We start from the raw sequence: 12,960 nt of genomic DNA, 5'->3' as shown, positions 1-12,960 counted from the left end.
CGTCACCGCAGAATAAGAGGGGGTGTGGGTGAGTAGAGGGATGGCTTGGCCAGTGGTGGGAGTAGTAGGGGACGGTGAGGCCTCCGCCGCATCGTAGCCGGCCATAGGATGCAGGACCACGGGGCACGACTGGCGCTGGTTTGGGCGGCTGAAGCTAGAAGACTAGAGGTTGAAGAAGCACTATGGCCGTTGGATGGACATCAGACGGTCACTAGAGCTAAATCATGCATATCGACTAAGTTGACAAAGCCCTCTGTCCCCGTCAACTTAGTAGTCCCACAAGTCAGCCTCCCACTATACTGGGTCCCAACTAGTTGGGGGAGTATTCATTTTTTGTGCGTAATAAGGAGGCACTTCCTTGCGTGCCAAGATGTAGCTGGTGAGTCCCAGCAGTCAGTGGGAAATGTTTTTTCCACGAAATACGGTGGCCCGTCCGGTGGGTCCCTGCTATCAGGTGGAGGAATAATTATTTTGCGTGTAATATGGAGGCACTTCCTTGCAGACGCCGTGGACCCAGCTGTTAGCCTCTCCACGTACAGTACTCTTCTGATGGAAGTCGTTCCTTGACCACGTTGACCACGCCGCGCCGAGAGCACCAGGGCGGTGGACGATGGCGAGGCCTAGGAAGGGGACGACGTGGAGCCGGGGAAGACGCGGCAGTGGAAGCCCGTGCGGAGAGGAGTACGATGGTTCACTGGTTCGGCTGCGGTGTGAGGTTATCGTCGCCGTAGAATAACAAGGGGTGTGGGTGAGTGGAGGGATGGCCTGGCCAGTGGTGGGAGTAGTAGGGGGCGGTGAGGCCTCCGCGGCATCACAGCCGGCCACGGGAGGCAAGAGCATGCGGCACGACCGACACTACTTTGGACGGCTGGAGCAAGAAGACCAGAGGTTGAAGAAGCACTACGGCCGTTGGATCGACATCGTACAGTCACTGCAGCTAGAATCGTTTATATTGACTAAGTTGACAAAGCCCTTGGTACGCGTGAACTTAGTAGGCCCACAGGTCAGCCTCCGAAACGGTGTGCCACAGATGTCAGGCGGAGGAATCATTTTTTGGGCGGCTAAAGCAAGAATATCCGAGATTGAAGAAGAAGCACGACATCCATTGGATGCACATCCAACGGCAACAGCTGCCAGAACCATGTGTTGTTGACAAAGCCTTGCATACGCGTCAACTTGGGTTTTTTTAGGGGACGCGTCAACTTAGAAGGCCCACAAGTGTGTGGCAGAGAACATATAGCCCATTTGTGATTTGTAAGAATGTACAACCCATTTTCTAATTCTAATGGAATTTACTACAACCCATTTATAGTTGGTTAAAAGTACAGCCCATTTTCTAGCTAGGACAACGATTAATAATTTCAACCATTCCTCAAAAAAAAGATTAATAATTTCAACCGACCGCTCAAAACAGAATTTAAAAAAAATTCCCACATTTTTATGGGATCCAAAATATTTTTATCCGAGATTTCTAGTCAGATTAAATATAATTCCAAAATAAAGTTGTATTACGTTAAAATCCAATGAAATATTACGCGCCAACAAGTAATGAGAATAAAATTTTCAAATTACAAAAATAATGTATTTTTTCAACTAATTACGCATTTGGTGCATTTTTTATTGTTACTGCCCAGTTATTATAATTACATCCCATTTATTATTTCTTAAAGTCCATTTTCTTGTTAAGCCTAATGCATACCTCCTAGGAAAGTTTGCAGCCCAGCGGGGCGGACAAGTTGACCCAGATATTGTGTACAACTCTCAGCCCAGTTGCATTGCTAATGTTGAAAAAAAATCTTGTGTAGTACAGTACAACCTACCATGGCTACTCAGCCCACATTCAGGGACGCTGGAAAGGCCCAAACAAGGTTTCTATACAACTTTTTGAAGTCATCGAGTTCAATTAATAACTTAAGAAAAAAGTTAGATTACAGTGGAACCTAATTAAAAGATGTCACGAGCAAAGAAATAATTCAACGGGTCCCACTTGTGCGTGTGTGTGTGTGAGAGTGAGAGAGAGAGAGAGAGACAAACAGACAGACCCATCGGTCGATGCTCGTAAATACATCTTTCAGCCATATGCATTGTTGATGCTCAGTGAAAAATTATATAGTTGACACAATCATATAGAACATCATAGCACACTAAACTTGCATACAAAAATTTCACACAGGCGGCACAATCAGGATGGAAGTAGTGGATCACTACGGGTAGGGCTATGTTGAAACCAACGAACTCGTACATAACGGTTCATTGTCTTTATCGATGACGGGGAAATATCTTGAATGTTGTGCAAAGAAAACAGATAGACAACACAATAAGTTCTGCTAGCACATTAAGTTGACGTACAACCCTTTCTAAAAAAAGTTCAGGTGCAAAATTAGTACAGGTCACAATCAAATGTACTGGCACATCAGTGATTCACACCCATAGCTCGGATTCAACTAGTATCTGACAAGATTCAGTTGTTACCTCAAATTAGAGCACATCCATGCAGACAACCCTGCCTCTTCTCCCAAAGAAGCAGTGGCCTCCGCCACGTGATGGAGTAGGCCCTGTGCCATCCATCGTTCTGAGCAACACGGGGAAAGTCTGATGTTGACTCCTGTAATGGACGTCGTCGATGGACCCTGTCACCAGCGGCGGCGGCAGGACTTCGATTGATGGATTGACAACTTCTTCGACATGCACGAACACTCGATACAGGTACATCCCTAACGTGGTCCGTGGCGGCCTTGGTGGCGGCGAATAGTACAACCCCGATACCTGCACCGGTATCTCAACACCAATCACCTTCGGTATGGTGGACGGCTTCTTCATCCATGCCATAACTGTCAAAGCCCAACTGTCTGGAGGAACAAACATACTTACGAGCTCACCTCTAAGGTCGTTGATATGCTCATTCATGGACTCGATGTTCCAAGCACGTTGAGGCATGCCGTGGAAGGTAAGCTTTGTTAAAAACTCAAGCTTAGAGGGCACCGAGCCCCATCATGGGTGCCACCGACCAAATCTTACCTGCGCGCCATCATAGAACAAACACTAGGAAGATTCGAACACACGACTGCAATCAAAAGTTGTCCGGAACCTGATGAAGAAATCAGCCGGTGGTGGATAGACTTCGACGAGCAAGTCACTTCTTTGGATGCCGTGCACAATGCCAAGAGCTTTGACAAGGTCGTCCGGCGAGACGGGAGGCCGGTCGTCGTTAATGGTTACCATCAGCACTTTGCCAGAAAATTGGTCGTCAAGCGCTGCCATGCCACTGTTTAGCGATAGCACACAGCGACTGAAGGCATGACGGACCTGGGGATCTCCGGCTCGGAGATCCGCGTTGACCGGTGACATGATAGTGCGCTTGAGTACATAGAGTACAGGAGGGGGATTTGGGGGAACTAGAGTAGGAATCAAGATTCCAAAGGTGGGGTATGGGCGGGAGATTGGGGATGAAAAGGTAGCATGGCTTTCGAACACGCGCCAATATGATCTCGGCGCGCAAGTGCACAAAAACACCGGTGGCGCCCACATGTCGGCATAAGAGTCCTTATTCTTTCTTTTTTGGAGAGCCCGGCCTTTTTTTAGGATCTTTTGAGAGCCCGGCCTAAGAATCATAATTGACCTGTTTGGCATTGCGTTACTACTCGGGCCATATTCAACGACCGCTCACTGATCCAAACAAGTGTACATCATCGAAAAGACACTGAGCTCAAATTATATAACTTGAAAAAAGGAGATACACTCTGAACACTTGAGAATGGTGATGCCCTCATTTAGCCCACCAGTAGTTCGAGACAATAAACAGTTCGAAACAACGATATATAAAACATTCAAACACTGACTAGTGACTACTACTGACATAAACAACAAGACATGATATTTCATAAGAAGTCTTTCCACACCACCAAAACACACCCATCTGCAACGCTCACACTCTCGTGATCCAGACGAGAATGACATTCTAAACAGAGGCAACTATTACATAGTAAGAGTGACATAGATGAGGATGACCAAATGACAAGGAATATGCATAACAAAAGAAATAACTACCCATCCAGAACAAGCAGCAAAGACAACAAAGTCATTCGAAGAGATGATCCAACACCATCATAATTTGCAGCCCCGCTTCAGCGACCAATGATCCGGAGACACCAGTAATCCTGCCTTTCGATGCAACAGCCCAATTACCTATCAACCTGAAGGCTTGAACTAAATCACTGTCTTCGTGATTGAGACATCCAAGGATCAAAGTTTATTCGGATGGCATTGTCATTCTCACCTTCTTTTGGCTACAGGTTGTATCGTTGACAATCAGGGGAGTTTGCTCACGAACTCCTAGGGCTTGCCATGTAGACATAGTTTTCCATAGCAAACAGAGCCTCTCTGCCATCAAGGTCCTTGCCAACGGTTATCTCCTAGTTAATCGGATAATTGAGTCCGAGAAACAGAGAGTGTGAACCAAGGTTGTTTACCCGCCTCCAACTAAATTTTTTTGAAGACCACAACAAGCTGGTATCCTGCTCATAGATGTAACAGCCACCGTCTGGATACTCACGTATTTCACGGTGCTTGCATCAGTGGGGTTTTTGCAATATAACTTTTCTGGCTCATGTGTCGGAATGATCATCAGTCTTTTGACGTCGTCTGATCGAGCGAGGAACCAGTTGTGCTTCCCCGTTTTTGGAAAAGGTGGTGTGATTACAAAGGGCAGTAATTGTAGGGACACTGCATCATATCTAAAAGGACAGGCATTGTTAATGTAAGATCAACATTGTTTAGAGTATGAGTAGGATAATGCAATAAACAACATCGATATGTCCCTGTTGGAACTAGGAGGAAAATACAGGGAAATGTATACTGGGTTCGAAAATATAGAAGTGCCATGCGTGGTTATACTCATGTTATCTCGGGCGCGCAGGCTGGGGGAGTACGGCGATGTCGTCCGTGAGCTTCTTGAGGACGGTGAACATATTGGTGGTGGCAACGATCATCTGGTCGAACTGAGAGTCGTAGTTGGCATCGACGGCGGCCATCCACCAGCCGGTCGCCAACACCGTCTGGGGAAGATCCTCGGCGCCATGACGTAGGTTGGCGTCATGGATCATCTGGCACAGCCGCTGGCCGCTCGCGCGCATCGCCCCCATGGGTCTGGAGCGAGGACTTTTGCGCGTAGTGTAGGTGCTTAGGCAAATGCTTAGGTCCGTATGATGTGGTAGATGCATTGGAATGAAGGGGCGCATTTATATGAGGGCAAACTGCGTTGCATTCACATCGTGGAGCCTCTTTTCCGGTCCTCCTCCCATTGCTTGCCTCATGCATTAATTGAAGGAGGATGCATTGGCCGTTCAACATTTCGGGAACTGCTACTCCCTCCCTCGTCTGCATTAAAGCCGTATCGGGAACTGCGCTGCCCGTTGTCAAATCGAATAGTACTGCACCGCCCGTTGCACGCCCGGCCGAACATGCCTCCTCCCCTCCATTAAACCCACCTGCAAACCGAGAAACCTACTCCGTCCACACGTCCGTTCATGAGCGGGCCGGAATTAAACGCAACACCGGCCGAGCTCCTCCCATCCACCCTCAGTTTAAACGAGGCTAGACGACGGCCAAGCTCTGTCGGATTTCGGGTTCCGGCAGACCCTTGAGGTTCGAACACTGGGGTGCACGCGGAGATTTCGCCTTCTACCTACCTGCACCCCTCCGCCTCACTAAGATCTAAGCTATGGAAAGAACAACACAAGAGACACAGGGTTTATACTGGTTCGGGCCACCGTTGTGGTGTAATACCCTACTCCAGTGTGTGGTGTGGTGGATTGCCTCTTGGGTTGATGATGATGAGCAATACAAGGAAGAATAGCCTCGCGAGGGTCTATTCTTGGCTGAGGGGATGAACTGCTAGGAGGAGTTCGGTCACCCTTCTCTCTCTCTCTCTCTTCTTGATTCTCTCTCTGATTTCGATCCCTCTTCGATTCTGTTTTCCATCCCTCTCCCCTGGGGGTGGCTAGTCCTATTTATAGGCAAAGGCCCTGGGCCTCTTCCCAAATATTGAGCGGGAAGGGCACCAACAATTGGCCATTTTGAAGGGGAACATTTGGTACACTTATCCTGAATAAAGTTGGTCCTCGCCTGCCAAAGGCTCTGGTGGTGACGCTGGCTTGGGCTCCACAATGACTTCCTCCCTGCCGTTGGACTAGTCTTGGTCTCGTTGCACCGAAACGGGTGCCTTTGCTTCATGCTCTCGCCTCCGCTTGCTCCCTTTGCACCAAAGAGGAAAGGAGGACACTGCGCGGGCTGGCGCCTGCCTGGCACCCTTGGTCGTCATGGCTTGCGTCACGGGCACCTCATGAGGTACCCCGCCTTGATCTCTCCGCCTCCTCGCGAGCCAGCCTGATGAGGCCGTGCCTGAGGAAGCTCCGTGTCGTCCGCCCCGCGAGGCTTGGCCCCTCGCGAGGGTCTTGGGTCTGTGTTGGTGAAGACGGGCCGTGCTGGGCCCCCTTTGAGCCACGCCGCAGGTCGCAGGCAGGCAAGCCTGGGGACCCTCGTTCCCAGAACGCCGACAGTAGCCCCCGGGCCCAAGGCGCGCCCGGACTTGGCCGTGCAGGGAGGCGAAAGGCCAAGGGCGAAGCGCCGCGGGCCCTAACAGCCTGCGGCCTTGGGCGCCGCGTGACGGTTGATTGGGCGTGGCTGGCACTGTTCCCCCACGCCCCCCTTATTTTGCACCATGCTAGGTGGACTCGTAGTCGTACACAGCCGCCCCCCTTTCTATCGCTCGAGCGCCCTCTGTCCTTCCTCCGCTCGAACTCCAGCTTCTGTTTTCAACCCAATCTCGAACCTCCCCCCTTCCCATCGCCATGGCTCTGACGAAGAAGGGAAGAGGGAAGAAACCCATGCCTCCGCCTTGCTCGCCGCTGTTGGCAGCCCCCGCCGAGGGCTTGGGCAAGGTCAGCTCGACTCTGGCCACTATCTTCAACGAATGTGGGAGGACGACGGCCTGGCCCGCGTCTCACTTCTCCATCGACAGGATAGTCACCGAGGTCCAGTATTTCTCCGACGCCCTGTGGGCGGGTCTGGTTCCCCCCTTTTCTGATTTCTTCAATGTCGTGCTTTCCCACTATCAGATCCACATGATGCATCTGGTTCCTGAACCCATCACAATTCTTTCGGTCTTCGCCTTTGTTTGTGAGGCAATGATGGGCATCCTTCCTTCGGTTGCCTTGCTGCGCCACTTCTTCTCTCTGCGTCTTGTCGACCCTACCCAATGTTGGGCGTGCGTGAGCTTCGTTGCCGCGTCTGAGACAGCGGCCTCAGGGATTGACTTCAGGCTCCCTCTGCCCGCGGCTGGGTTTCGCGGGCGGTGGCTGTATGTGGATGCAGGGGTGCCCAGCCCCCTGCTATCGGAGCCAACTTCGCCTATTGTCCCCAAACCGGGCTGGGGCCAGGAGACGCTTGAGAGCCCCTGGCTCGTCTTCGTCTAGCACCGCTTCACGTTCTTGAGGTTGCTTGGCGTGACATCGCCCAAGGTGGTGAAGGAATTCCTGCTTCGCCGCATTGCTCCTCTCCAATGCCACTCCCGCCGGATGTGGGCCTTCAGTGGGTGTGATGATCGTATGAGGCTCCAAGAAGAGGACCTAACGCCTGAAGTGATGAGGACAGTGCTCTTGATCCTGACTGGGGACCCCAACCCTGGCAGCATCCAGCAGGGAGGGGCCTTGCTGTACCTCTACCAGAAGAGGAGCGATTTTGTGAATCAGATGCCTATCTTTCATGAGTGGGGGCCGCGCCCCGCCGGCCTCCAGGGGTCTCACGAGAACCCAGTGACGGTGACTGCCCTTCTAGTCGGCCAAGGCGACTCTTCCTCAAGTGGCGGAGCAGGGAGGCATGAGGCGCCAGAGGCCGAGGGGGCTCCCGGCGGGGTGACAGCGCTAGGCGATGCTCATGAGGGAGCAGCTCTTGGGGCCCGTGCCGCTGAAGCTGAGGGTGGCAAGCAGCTGCCCTCAGCGCCTGTGACTGAGGCCCCTGAGGCTCCAGCCGCTTGTCTTGGCGAGGCAATGGGCAGCGTGCATCAGGCAGGCGCCCCTAACGCAGATCGCCTTGATGCTCCGTCTTCGTCGCAGGTTGATCCCTGCGCTCAACTCTTGGGCCGCTTCCGCGTGGACTTTGAGGCCCTCCGGAAGAGAAGGGAGGCCCTGGGCGACGATTACCCTTGTCGCCTGCTGAAGCGTAGGAAGTACTTCGCCACTGATGAGTAAGCCTTCTCCTTTCCCAGCTCTTGATCCTCCTGTTGCTTTTACTGATCCTTGCTCCGCAGGCCCCTTCCAACCGAGCTCGCGGAGATGGATGAGGTGCCGTCCCCCTTGGCTTCGTCCCCTCCACCGTCCTCAAGCACTCCAAGCAGCAGAGCCCTGGTGGTGAGGGCGATCGGAGAGGCGAACCGTCCCGAGGCGCATCGTGGCCCCGCGCACCTCGCGATCCTCCTTTGTGGGCCTTCTCGTGTCATAGCCAGCCTGCCGTGGGCTTCTCGCCTGGTCGTGGACTACGATTGGCTGAGGCGCTCCCTGCGCTCTTCATCTGGGGGCGGGCTGGCTCCAGGCCGGGCTTCTAGCGTGGCGTGCCCGGCCGTCGCGAGGGTGCCAACCCCCAGCCCCCAGCCCAGAGGGGGAGTGCTGATTTGTGGCCCCCGGCGCTTGCTTGGGGCAGATGATGGTGTGGAAGACGTGCTCGAGCGCGCCCCGGAGCGTCGCGCTCTTCGCCAAGGATTCCTTCAAAGGGCGGCTGATGCGGTGAGCCTGCTTGGTGAGGAGCTTGCTGATGAAGACGCGCGCCTTGAGGCCGAGGGCCTGCGCCTGGCTGCAGAGAGGCGCGAGCTGGAGGGCGCCATCGCCCTTGCGCGCCGTCAGCGCGATCTTGACAACGCAGAGGCCAAGGCGTCGCTGGTGGCCTCTCGGGAGGTCCGTTCTTGGGCCGCTAAGGAGGCCCGGGAAGCTGACCGGCGGCGAGAGGCAGCGGACGAGCAGGCTCGGGAGCTCCTGGCCTGGTTCCACTCACTGGAGGAGCAAGTGGAGCTGTGCGAGGCAGCCTCACGTCGATGAAGGTGGCCTCTGGTGACCCAGCAGAGGTCCAGAAGCGTGAGGAGGCGCTGACGCTGGAAGCCGCCGAACGTACCCGCTTGTATGAGCGTCTGGAGACGAGGGAGCACTTGGTGACACAGGCGGAGGATGATGTCGCTGCACGGGAAGCCCATGTCCTGGAGGAGGTCGGACGTCGGGTGGCGTTGGCGCCATTGGACCTCGGGCAAGAGTTCGAGGAGAGGCTGGGGTTGATCCGGGCCGAGGCTGAAGGTAGGACTGCTGCCTTGAGGACCAAGCTGGAGGAAGCGACGCGGCGGGCCGATGCTTTTCGGGCCGCCCTTGAGGTAGCGCAAGGGGAGTCAACCACCTCCCAGGCCGAGGTGCTCCTTCTTCACTAGCGGGTGGAGGAGGCTGAGGTCGTCGCGCGCCAGAATGCGGACGAGATACGTCAGCGGCGGTTCTTGGAGCATGAGCACGGCCCCATGCTCACCACGCTCCAGGAGAGAGCCAACACAGCCTTGGGCAACATCTGCGAGGCGGCTGTTGGCGAACCGCACACAGTCAACTACGCCGGCAACCTTCAGTTCTTCACCGACGTGGTGACGCAGGTGGAGGCGTGGTCGGTCAGGGCTGACAAGTTGGTGGAGGAGAGGAGCCGCGCCCTGCTCGGGCGCGCCTTTTCTCGCGTCTTCAGCCATCTCCGGAACATGGATCCCCACTTTGATTTCGACGCCGCCATTGCTCCAGTCCCCCAGGCCATCCGAGACGACATGGCGCACTGGGTGGAAGACAATGTGGATGCTCTTGTCAGAGCCTTCGCTTCAGACAACGACGGCGTGATCGTGGCTGCCGACGAGGGCGGTGTGGTGAACGGCCCTGCCACCGCTGGCGGCGACGCAGACAGCGATGGCGAGTCCAGCTACGCCAGCAACGGTTCGGGTGGTGCTCCTGAGGATGCATTGGGGGATTTACCCGACTGATTGTGCATCGTTCCTGCTTCCTTACCCTGCATGAATAGAACTCAGGTTTTGGCCTGATGGCTGTGATAGCATTTTGGAGGGGGAGCCCCTCATGTAAAACTTGTGTTCATCGTATTAGTAGACGCTACATTGCCCATGCGCCCGCGCCAAGTGGTTGGCTTAAGTGACGCGCTGGTCGGCTAGTTTACCTTTGTCCCGTGCGGGCCCTGAGGTAGCCTGTGGGAGGCTGTGGTTTCCCGAGTGTTCCCTGATCAAATCCGTAGGATCTGTAATAAAAAACCCTCCTGAGAGGACGCGGCGGCGGCAGTCTGGGCTACACGCAAGCTGGGCCTGACCCGGCTCGCGAGGGGCTCACGAGGGGAGGCAGCTGAGGCGAAGCGGTAATCAAAACGCAAGAAATTGCTCGAACGAGACTAAGAACCCCTTCCCCGAACACACGCAAATCTCAAATTCGAATCCAACTTAAATCCAGCAAGGGAAAGTGACAACCAAAGGGAAAAGCAACGAAAGCAGACAAAAGGCCGCGTCCAGCACCTAATATAGTCTTGGGACGTCTTCTCACCAGCGCGGAGCTAAGTGCTGTCACTGGGCATGGGAGGGAGCCCCAGGGCCTGAGGCCGGCACCCCTGAGACTCCGGGGCATGTACAGCCCCACTCATTATTACGTGAGAGTGTCATGGGGCGGCGAGCTTCACAGGCACTGGGCCTTCTTCACAAGTACCAGCCTTGCTTCATATCGCTAGATGAGGGCCATCAACGACGACCGGAAACCAGGACGCCGCCGATGGGGTAGAGCGGTCGCCAGCGGTTCCCCCGACGACCACGGGTCCTCCGCCAGGGGCAGGCCCTGAGGCACCTCCCCAGCAGAGGGCCTACCTCTTGAGAACACCTTGCTCCAAACGACGCGGTGATGATGTCGGATCTCGGCCCCTCTCCTGCAGCCCCCTGCGCCCTCCTCCCGAGGGGTAGGAGACTGTGGGAGCGGGGCAGCTGCTCGCTGTGGCGACCTGCACCTCCTGTGATCCATGATTAGCGTATGCCTGCTCCTGAGGAATTAGCGGTACCCGATAACCGCTGCCTCCAGCGTGGCCGGTGGGACCGTCCCGGGGCTCCTGGAAGAGCTCAGCTTCCGGCACCTCGTCCCCCCAGCTTGGGCTGAGGAGCGAGCCTTGTTCGCCCTCGTGAGGGTGCCCTTGGTCCATCATGTGGGGCACGTATTCTTCTGGCGCCGTCATCCCGAAGGCCACGCCGTAGTGCTCCGCGTGCCATGCAGCTCTGCTTGACGCGCCCACCGTGGGGTGGTAGCACGGCTGTCCACTGGGGCCGTGGGTCGCGTCAAGTCCTTCTTCTTCGTGGACCGGGAGCGGGGGCAGCGCCGCCGCCGGTCCGGTGCCGACAGCTTTGCTAGCGTTGGAGTAGCCTTGGAGCCCGCGGGCGCACGCGGAGCCCCCGCGCGGGCCGCCCTGGGCTTGAGATGGTAGCTGGGTGCACAAGGGGTGAGCCCCCGAGGCGGCAAAGCCCAGGAGCTCTGCCACCCGCTCCAGCAGCACGTCGCGGCTGCCATCTAGCAGCCTGCACTGCAGCAGCTCTCGGGCCACCGTGAGCGCGGCCCTCGAGTTCGCCTGCTCCCGGCGGGTGTACGGTGCCGTGGTCGCGGCGTGATTGGAGGCCCTTGCTGCCGACCGCGCCTGCCGCGGTGTGAGAGATGTCGAAGCCTGTCCGCGTCGCCCGCGGCACATAGCGCCCTGCGGACCGCGAGCTGCCTAGGGCATGGGGTCGCCCGAGGCGAGCGGCTCTGCGCTGGCAGGCCACGCCGCCCAAGGATCTCGATTGCCCGCCTGGTCGCCGGACATGGTGATGACGACGCGATGGGACACGAAGTGGTAGAAGGTGGATTCTGGCGCACCCCTACCTGGCGCGCCAAATGTCGGATTTCGATTTCCGGCAGACCCTTGAGGTTCGAACACTGGGGTGCGCGCGGAGATTTCGCCTTCTACCTACCTGCACCCCTCCGCCTCGCTAAGATCTAAGCTATGGAAAGAACAGCACAAGAGACACAGGGTTTATACTGGTTTGGGCCACCGTTGTGGTGTAATACCCCACTCCAGTGTGTGGTGTGGTGGATTGCCTCTTGGGCTGATGATGATGAGCAATACAAGGAAGAACAGCCTCGCGAGGGTCTATTCTTGGCTGAGGGGATGAACTGCTAGGAGGAGTTCGGTCACCCTTCTCTCTCTCTCTCTCTTCTTGATTCTCTCTCTGATTTCGATACCTCTCCGATTCCGTTTTCCATCCCTCTCCCCTGGGGGTGGCTAGTCCTATTTATAGGCAAAGGCCCTGGGCCTCTTCCCAAATATTGAGCGGGAAGGGCGCCAACAATTGGACATTTTGAAGGGGAACATCTGGTACACTTATCCTGACTAAAGTTGTTCCTCGCCTGCCAAAGGCTCTGGTGGTGACACTGGGTTGGGCTCCACAATGACTTCCTCCCTGCCGTTGGACTGGTCTTGGTCTCGTTGCACTGAAACGGGTGACTTTGCTTGATGCTCTCACCTACGCTTGCTCCCTTTGCACCAAAGAGGAAAGGAGGACACTGCGCAGGCTGGCGCCCGCCTGGCACCCTTGGTCATCATTGTCGGCGTTCTGGGAACGGGGGTCCCCAGACTTGCCTGCCTGCGGCCTGCGGCGTGGCTCAAAGGGGGGCCCAGCACGGCCCATCTTCACCAACACAGACCCAAGACCCTCGCGAGGGTCCAAGCCTCGCGGGGCGGACGACACGGAGCTTCCTCAAGCGCGGCCTCATCAGGCTGGCTCACGAGGAGGCGGAGAGATCAAGGTTGGGTACCTCACGAGGTGCCCTTGCCGCAAGCCATGACGACCAAGGGCGCCAGGCGGGTGCCAGCCCGTGCAGTGTC

This window comes from Triticum dicoccoides, chromosome 3A (genome assembly GCF_002162155.2).
Source record: "Triticum dicoccoides isolate Atlit2015 ecotype Zavitan chromosome 3A, WEW_v2.0, whole genome shotgun sequence".
Lineage (NCBI taxonomy): Eukaryota > Viridiplantae > Streptophyta > Magnoliopsida > Poales > Poaceae > Triticum > Triticum dicoccoides.
The sequence above is the reverse complement of the archived record's forward strand: the minus strand, read 5'-3'. Positions refer to the sequence as shown.